The 8,934-nt window shown below is 37.3% G+C and overlaps 1 pseudogene; it reads right to left on the reverse strand.

Annotated features, from left to right (window-relative positions):
* Window positions 1-2,422: 2,422 nt before the first annotated feature.
* Window positions 2,423-2,538, reverse strand: LOC113455993 (annotated as a pseudogene).
* Between the last annotated feature and the right edge of the window lie 6,396 nt (window positions 2,539-8,934).

Consider the following 8,934-nt stretch of genomic DNA (forward strand, 5'->3'; position numbering starts at 1 on the left):
ATCTCTGTGAGTTCGAGACCAGCCTAGTCTACAGAGCTAGTTCCAGGACAGGCTCCAAAGCCACAGAGAAACCCTGTCTCGAAAAAAAAAAAAAAAGAGCTGTATATAAAAAGGGCCATACTAATGGGGACTGAATTTGAGGGGTCTAAGTGCAAACATTTTGATGTGTACCTGATGCATAAGAGATTCAAACTTTACCGAGGAAGCTGATCTCAAGCAAGGAGCTTGGAACTTTTTCAAAAACACTGTTCTCTGTGTTTCCTGGAGAGAAAAACAGGAAATGGGCTTCTAAAAAAGTCTGTTCAGGTTGAGTTGGACTTTCAAAAGACTTCCTTGCCAAATGAGTTTCTAAAAGGATTTATGGAAATTGTTCTGTTAGATACATTTGCATTTTGTTTGGTTTGGTTTGGTTTGGTTTTTTAATACAGTAAAATGCTACCAGACTAGTCTAGTTTAGTGAATTCCAGAAAGAGACCAACCTCAGCCCCATGAGGGCATTTGAAACCAAGTGAGATGAACGCTTAATTCAGTAGACAATGGAGTCACACTCTGTTTCTTCTCTTCCTCTGAACATCACTAAACAGATTCCAAGACTCTTCTGCATAGAGTTTTATCTGTTGCAGACTAAAAGTAGTAACTTACGTAAGAAGAATGGCAATTTCACAGCAAAGTGACAATTAGCTGCTGAACATGAGAGACTGTCTCCTAAATTTTTATAAAAATTCCTAAGAAGTTAGTAAAATAGTGGTATTTTCTTCTCTTTCCTCACACATGAGTATACACACAAACTATGTATACAGGTAAAGTACTTTGGACTCATATATGTGTTTCTATATAAATCTGTACTTACTACATATTTATATGTGTATATAGACACATGTCCATGATAACTTTTGCTTTCTCTTTATGTGTGTCTATGTGTTAATCAGCATTCCATAACTGAAAAATAACTCTAATAAATCACTTTGTAAAGTAAACAGGTTTATTGTGCCTCACGGTTTTGGGAGTTTTCATTTGTTAAGAATTGGCCCCATTACTTCACAAAACATAGTACATCTCAGCTGGAAACACCTGAAAGATAAAGTTTCCTTCCCATATGGTAAACAGGAAGTAAAAAGAAAGAAGAATGTCCCACAACCCACAGCAAGAGAACGCCTCCGTCTTGGAGTTTCTATTGCTGTGGAGAAACACCATGACCATGGCAACCCTTATAAAGGTAAACAGCTAATTGGGGTGGCTTACAGTTTCAGAGGTTTAGTCCATTATCTTCATGAAGGTGTACAAGCAGACATGCTGCTGAAGGAGCTGAGAGTTCTAAATTCTGATTTCCAGCCAGCAGAAAGAGTCTGTGTCCACAACAGGCATAGTTTGAACAAAGGAGATCTCAAAGCCCACCCCCATAGGACACACTTCCTCCAACAAGGCCACACCTCCTAATAGTGCCACTCCCAGTGAGTTTATGGGTGAAATTACATTCAAACTATCACCACGTCCAATTACTTAAACCCTTCGATTAGGCCACACTTCATAGGGGTTTCCACTACCTTGCAGTAGAACCTAAGTGGTAACCAAGTCATTAACATGGTTCTCTAGGACATAGTCAGATCCAAACTATAGCAATGTGTGTAAAATGATAATTATGGTAAGTATAAAAATCAAAAAGCAGCCTGGCGAAGTAGCACAAGCTTTTAATCCCAACACTTGGGAGGCAGAGGCCAGTGGGTCTCTGTGAGTTCAAGGCCAACCAGGTGTATAAAATGAATTCTAGAACAGTCAAGACTGTTATACAGAGATGCCCTCTCTTGAAAATCACAAAGAGTCTAAAAGTATAAATCAGACTCACAATTGTATCAATTTCCAAATGAACTGAAGTAGTAATTAATGATAGAACTAAAGAAAACATTCCAGATCTGAAAAAAGTCATAAACCCATGTAATTCTTTTTTTAGTTAATTTTATTGAGCTATACATTTTTCTCTGTTCCCCTCCTTCCCCTCCCCTCCCATTCAATCCTCTCCCATGGTCCCCATGCTCCCAATTTATTCAGGAGATCTTTTTCTACTTCCCATGTAGATTAGATCCTTGTATGTCTCTCTTGGGGTCCTAATTGTTGTCTAGATTCTCTGGGACTGTGAACTGTCGGCTGGTTTTCTGTGCTTCCTGTCTAAAAGCCACTTATCAGTGAGTACATATGATAATTGTCTCTCTGGGTCCAGGTTAACTCATTCAATATGATGTTTTCTAGACCAATCCATTAAGAGACATGTTTCTTTTTTTTCTTAAAGTCAGGGTCTCTCTATGTAGCCCTAGACTGGCATGGAAGTTTCCATGTAAACTAGTCTGCCCTTAAACTCAACTCTAGAGATCCACCTGCGTCTGTCTCCTACGTGCTGGGATTAAAGGCATGCACTACCACACAGCCTAAAAAGCAGTGGTTAACTGTCACAAAGTAGGTAATACTGCCTTCACCGTATACATCTACTTATACCCAAGAGTCTTTCCATATTCCTCAAGAGGAATATGAACTTTCTTGTAGCACAAATCTAATTGGTCTTAGTGTTTTAACGAATAAAGCCTCTCTCCTTTCAAACAAAACATCAAAAGTCACTCACCTAATTGCATTAGAAAATTATTTCAACACATTGTGGGGTATAATTATCTATATGCTATAGATAGTTAAGCAATATAGTAAGATATATATAGCTTTAGGGAAGATAAAATAGAAAGTTCTCTATTTCGTGCATTGATAACTTCTAACAAACCTAGATATTACATATCAAACACGTATAAGAAAACTGCGCATGGCAGAGAGCAGAAAGACTGAACAGACTTGACAGTGAGGACTCTGTTCTTTATGCTTCCTGCGCCTCATAATTGCACCTAAAGCAACCGACAATTGCAAAGACAGGCTATGGAAAATGTTCCAAAAGTTTGCAGTAGACAGAAGCCTACAGAGCTAAAAGCCCAGAGCTAGCAAAGCCCACGCTGGACAAACAGCAAGGAATCACAACAAGGCCCATTACAGTCAAACTTATGAAATCAAAGACAAAGAAAAAAAACTGGTAAAACTGGTGAAATTGATACAACAGCTTCCTGGGGAGGAAAATCTGTTTGAATGACAATGAATTCCTTATCAAAACCCTTGGGACAAAGGAGAGTGTCACACTTTTTCAAACTTTGAAAATAAAAAAGTAGAGCAGCCACCAAAGAATGTGCTATCCAGAGAACATATCCTTCAGAAATAAAAGGGAGCACAAGGCATTCCTCAAACTGAGCACAGTCGAGGGAATTGTCCAGTGGCCTATTCTGAAGTCATTAGTTAGGGAATTCTCTAAACAGAAAGAAAACGAGACCCTTGAAACAAGATAATATGACAAAATACTGGTACGTGACATAAAATTTTCTTCTGTGGGTTTCTAAAGGGTGTTTGATGGCTGAAGAAACACAGGAATGTCTGACATGACTGTAAACATTTGTAAGGAAACATTATAAACAAGTATTATAAGGTGTAGAGAGTAAAATGACATAAATAGAGGTAAGATTTCTGTATTTAATTTAACTCAGTAAAAAAATGACACTAATTAACAATTATATAATGTAATAAGGTACTGTAGCAACTCCTACTACTGTATTCTGCTATGTGATATAGTTCGGTTATAGAGTGTTTGCCTAACGTTCAACAGACCAAAACAACCCAAGTTTAATTTCTAGTGTGTGCGCACGCACATGCGCACTTGCTTACACACATACACACACAAAGAATACAAGTAATTTAAAATAGATTCTTAAAATATGTTGATATAATCCTCAGGCAGACAGGGAAAAGAAAACAGAGAAAGGAGAACAAATTAATTTCTTTAAGAAAGAAAGAGGGGTGAGGGAAGGAGGGAGGAGGAGTCCAGTCTCTGCTCTCAGTATAGTTTGGGAAAGAACCACCAAGAGTGTCACCTACACATACGGCAATATGGCCAAAGGATAGAGACTTCAAGATGTGCTTGTTATTGCAACAGATCTTCATGTTAGTCTTAGCAACGTAACTAGAATGAACACGCCACTCCTGAATTGCTGTGGATAAAGAAAGTCCATTCTGAATCAAAAAGGAGAATCATGTTTATGCTTTCCAAACTGAAGTCACACAAAAGGATAACTCTGTGGCCCCTGCACACAGAGTACCTGATTTCTTTGTTGGTAGCTCATAGCACACGTTTAGCTAGAAAAGCCTTTGAGAAGTCCTTTGAAAGAGGAATCTCTACACCTCTGCTTACTTCTGTATTCACAAACTTATTTCACAGCAGCAAATTCCTTAGTTAGCAGAACATCCATTTGCCCACGTATGCATTCTATCGAAAATTGGAAGAAACAAGGCATGAGAGATATTCCATGAGACTCGGAATATAGAACAATTACTCAGCTTTTGCTGTGTCCATAGACTTGCAAGGAACAATGCAATCTACATTTTAAAAATGCAACACCATTTGCCGTAGCTCCAAAGATGAGATTTAGTCATAATTTTGATTATACAATCTAAGTATATGTAAGAGCTGTGTATTTGAAACAGCAAAATACAGAAAAAAGAAATCAAAACTTAGTTAAATAAATAAACAGATACAGGGAGCTGGCATAATGGCTCAGCCAATGAGAGAAGGTGCTTGTCTGGCAAGCCTGGCAACCTGAGTTCAATCCCCAAAACCCATGTAAAGGAGGAAGGAGAAAACCGACTCCTCGGTATAGTCCTCTCTCCTCCACACACACACACCATGCCCATACATATGAATGCACACTCATGGGTTTTCAGAAGCTTTTAAAAGAACTAAGCATCGATAATTCATCCCCACTTTATTTACTGTATGAAACAAACAGTTGATGAGAATACACAGTGGGTAGAGGAACATTTGATTAGTAACTGTATTATCCAATAAATGGAAATGTTAATAATGTTTTCATATGGCACTGAATACCTGGAAACCCCATACTTTGCTACGTAAAGTGAGAATGAAAATATATATATATTACATACATATGTAATATATATATAACATGGACCTAGTAATTTATTATATGCACACAAAAAAGCATAACAAAATATTAATAGCAGTTACTTCTATACGTTGTGATCATTTTTTCACTTTATTCTTCATACTTTCCAGCATCTTAATCAAAATAATAAACATTATTTTCAAACGACACACGAAACAGAACAGTTTCTTCCTTCGAAGAATTCCACTCTGTCCTTCAGGTAGTACATCATTATTAATAATAATGCTTATTGAGCAGAAATAATCTCTTTTCATCATGACACATTTCGTATTCATGCAAAAATAATTGCAATAGCTATTCTTCTTAACCAGAAAAATGTGTTCAGGTTGGATCATTTTTACCAAATGCCTAATGTTAGTATGGAAAGGACAGTCTGACTGTGAAGGAAAAAAAAAAAAACTGTGAAAGGCACCAAAATGTTGAAATCATTAATTAGCTAGGGAGAAGAGAAGGGAGGCCGGAAGTGATGAGATTGGCCCCAAGATTGAGAGTCCATGCAAAGACAGCCTAGAAATGTCTCTACATGTAATCCAGTAAATCCTTCAACCACCAACACACTGACACTCATGCTCACTGTCGCAAGTGTCTTCCCAAGTCTTACCTGCTTTTTGTCCCATAAGTCCCTTAAGCCCTGCGATTGCCTAGTTTTCACTCACAGGATCTTCTGCTCCAAAAAATATCTCCACTAAAACACATGTCTAAGGGACATTTTCACTACATTATTTCCAAAACCAGTAAGTAACCGACCATAGCTTTGCTAGGAGTTAACTCTTCCATATTCTTTGTTGTATGTAACTTTAGGGTGTACACACCAGTACAGAAAGCCACTTTCTGAAGAGATGGTTTCTTTTTAAGTAACATTTCTTCTGTAGCTGCCAGTTTATTGATTTCTCTCCCTCTTTGGCTTTCCTCAATTGTATTTTTTTCCATGTGAAATTTACAACTCTAATACATGGCATCATAACTTGTTCTAGAATATATATTGTCTCTGAGACCCTGTGAAGTTGTATCCCATCCCAGAACAGACAGCTCAACAGGATGAACCTGGGCCATTCTCATGTCTGCTGTTCCTTTTCACATGGATTCCAGTTTCAGATAGTTGTAAAAGGCTCTTTTTTTTTTTTTCGTGTAACATCATGCCCTTCTTTAGTGAACTTTCCAGCTCAGCTTCTAAAAGAAAGAAAAGTGGGTCTCTCAGAGCACGCACTTTCATTTGAAACTTTTTTGTAAAGGTTTTCTCCCATAATTATAAGGGGAATGTTCTTTATCATTATCAATTCAATGTAGAAGGGGAAATACCGTCTTTCAATCACACTGAGGCTCCTGTCTCAGCTCCACAGAATGTTTAATGACTCTGTGACATCATTTACCCTCTCTAAGTCTCCATTTACTTCTATGCAATGAAACTGTAAAACCGCCTTTCTCCTGGGATATAATGATGAACAAATGACATTAATTAACCATGCTCTGTAACTCTTAAAATTTTTCAAAATTATTTTATTCTACTTTGATCTATTAACACTAAAAGTTACTATCCCCATTGAGCCTGACAGAGTCCATCGAAGAGAAACTCACATAAGTCTTTTCAACAGAGAGCAAAACAACATTTCCCCACTGGAAGCTGTAAAAGATATACTTGGCTTGAAATTCTAAATCCTCCATTGACCTTTCTAAATTCTAGGCTGGAGGCATTCACTTTCTATTTCACAAAGGTCAATTATGACATAACCACCATAAGATTGGTTAAATATTTTCTTAATTCTCTTCAAATGACTTCCATAACAAAACTAGCCAGAAATACAAATGGTTGACTAAATATATACATATATGCACCACACATGTATAAATTTGAATGCAATGTAAATATTGCATTTTTGCATGCCTATCAATATGCTCATGTGTGTGAAACATTTAGACACAGATACAGAGACATCTATGATGTCCTCTCTCTCCCTCTCTCGTGTGTTTGTGTGTGTTTACCTCTAGACTACATGAGTGTGTGAATACATGAATGCATTTATGTGTAGAGGGATAAATTGATGAATTAAGTACAATAAAAATATTTTATGTGCATATATATACATACATATATATGCATGCATTGGTATTCTACCCATTGGTGGCAAATTCACTAACATGACCAAAATCACCTTATACCTAACTTTGACTAGATACTAAATACAGGTAAGTAAAATCTATTATGTGCCTTGAAAATCAAGTAGTTAAGAGAAAAATCATAAAATTTACTGTGAATGCATCAATGATAACATACTCATTATCCTTATATACACAATATATAAATATATAATATTATAGGTATTCCTGGTAGGTTTCACTTTCTGTTAAAGAAACAAATTGATAGTTTGTTCCATCTCCCCTATGAAGCTTTTGTGTTGCCAGTCTGAACTGACTCCCATCTTATAAACATGGTGATCCCCACTTTGAAGTTAAGAAATAGCAGGCCTGGAGCGAGATGTGCTTTCACCGCGCTCAGAACCCTGACTGTTTTAAGAGCTGTTGGAGGGAAAGGTGGAGAGAGTTGAGTGCCTACCAGAAAGTCACAGACATACTACTGAGACAAAAATCTATTTTGACCTTGGTTCCCATTCCATCTGTTCTAGAGACTAAAGTGAGTTCTCAGGTTCACAATGAGTCAGTTCATTTACATCCACAGAAACATTTGCAGTTGGGAACACTTGGCAGTCACACAACCTAATACGGAAACCCAAAGAGAGCGATGGTTTTGCTGAAGACACAGTCATAACCTGGGTAAATTTGATGAAGGGGCTATCCTGGGCTCATACACTGAAAGAACCCCAGTGACCTGAGGTGACCTCCAGACCAACTATGTCTAACTAGATGGATACCCATCCAAATGACATGTTACCAATTTAGGAAAAAAAAATTAACTCAAAAATACCAATAGCAACTCTGAAATGGAGATAGTGACATTTCATTTGTATTTTAATAAATAAAGCTTGTCTGAAGAACAGAATTCAAAACAGCCATACTAGCCAGCCATATGGGCCAGGCAGTGGCACACACCTTTAATACGAGCACTAGAGAGGAATATAAAGCAGAAAGAAAAAAGAACTTGCTCTCTTTCAGTCTGAAGATTTTATAGAGGTAAGAACTCTCTAGAGGCTTGGGTGCTTTGCTTTTCTGATCTTCCAGTTGAACCCCAAGATCTGTCGTCTCTGGGTTTCTATTATTCGTGTTACATTTGGTGTTCAATATTTGGAGTATGAATTCACAAAAAAGCCATTTGCCTGGGGCCTTTTCGACACCAGCACAGGCCAGGGCTGTACATGGGAGCTCCCCCTGTGTAATGATATGTCCCACCCAGTCCCATAGTAGTTCAGTCCCAAAGAAACACAGAGAGGATTATATTAATTATAAACTGTTTGACCTATTAACTCAGGCTTATTATTATTATTAACTAGCCATTACAATTTAAAATAACCCTTGGTTCTTATCACTAAAAAAAAACTTGATTAATCTGAGTGTTAAGATATAACCTGAAAACCCTAATAAAACATATCACAGAGATATTCAAATTCAGACAGAGAAATTTAATGGAGAACCAGTTTCAGTGCTGCGTTATAAGATAGAGAGGAACAGCATAAAGTTTTCAAACAATCAACCTAAATATATCCAATAACCTTGAAGGAATTGCCAAATGGCAGAGGCTCTGTTACAACTAACTGGGCTCCTGTGCTGACGTTAGATTTAAAGAGAATCGAGGATGCAAGAGTCTCATATGACATATATTCACCTTTTGTGAGGCAAACGTTAAACTCATTGTCAGTTTGTAATAGAATTATCCATAAGGACTGGATAGAATTGGTTAAAACTGTTTTAGAGCCTGGTCCACAATTACAGTGGAATAGGTAGTTAA

This window comes from Microtus ochrogaster, chromosome 4 (genome assembly GCF_000317375.1).
Source record: "Microtus ochrogaster isolate Prairie Vole_2 chromosome 4, MicOch1.0, whole genome shotgun sequence".
In the NCBI taxonomy this organism is placed as follows: Eukaryota; Metazoa; Chordata; class Mammalia; order Rodentia; family Cricetidae; genus Microtus; species Microtus ochrogaster.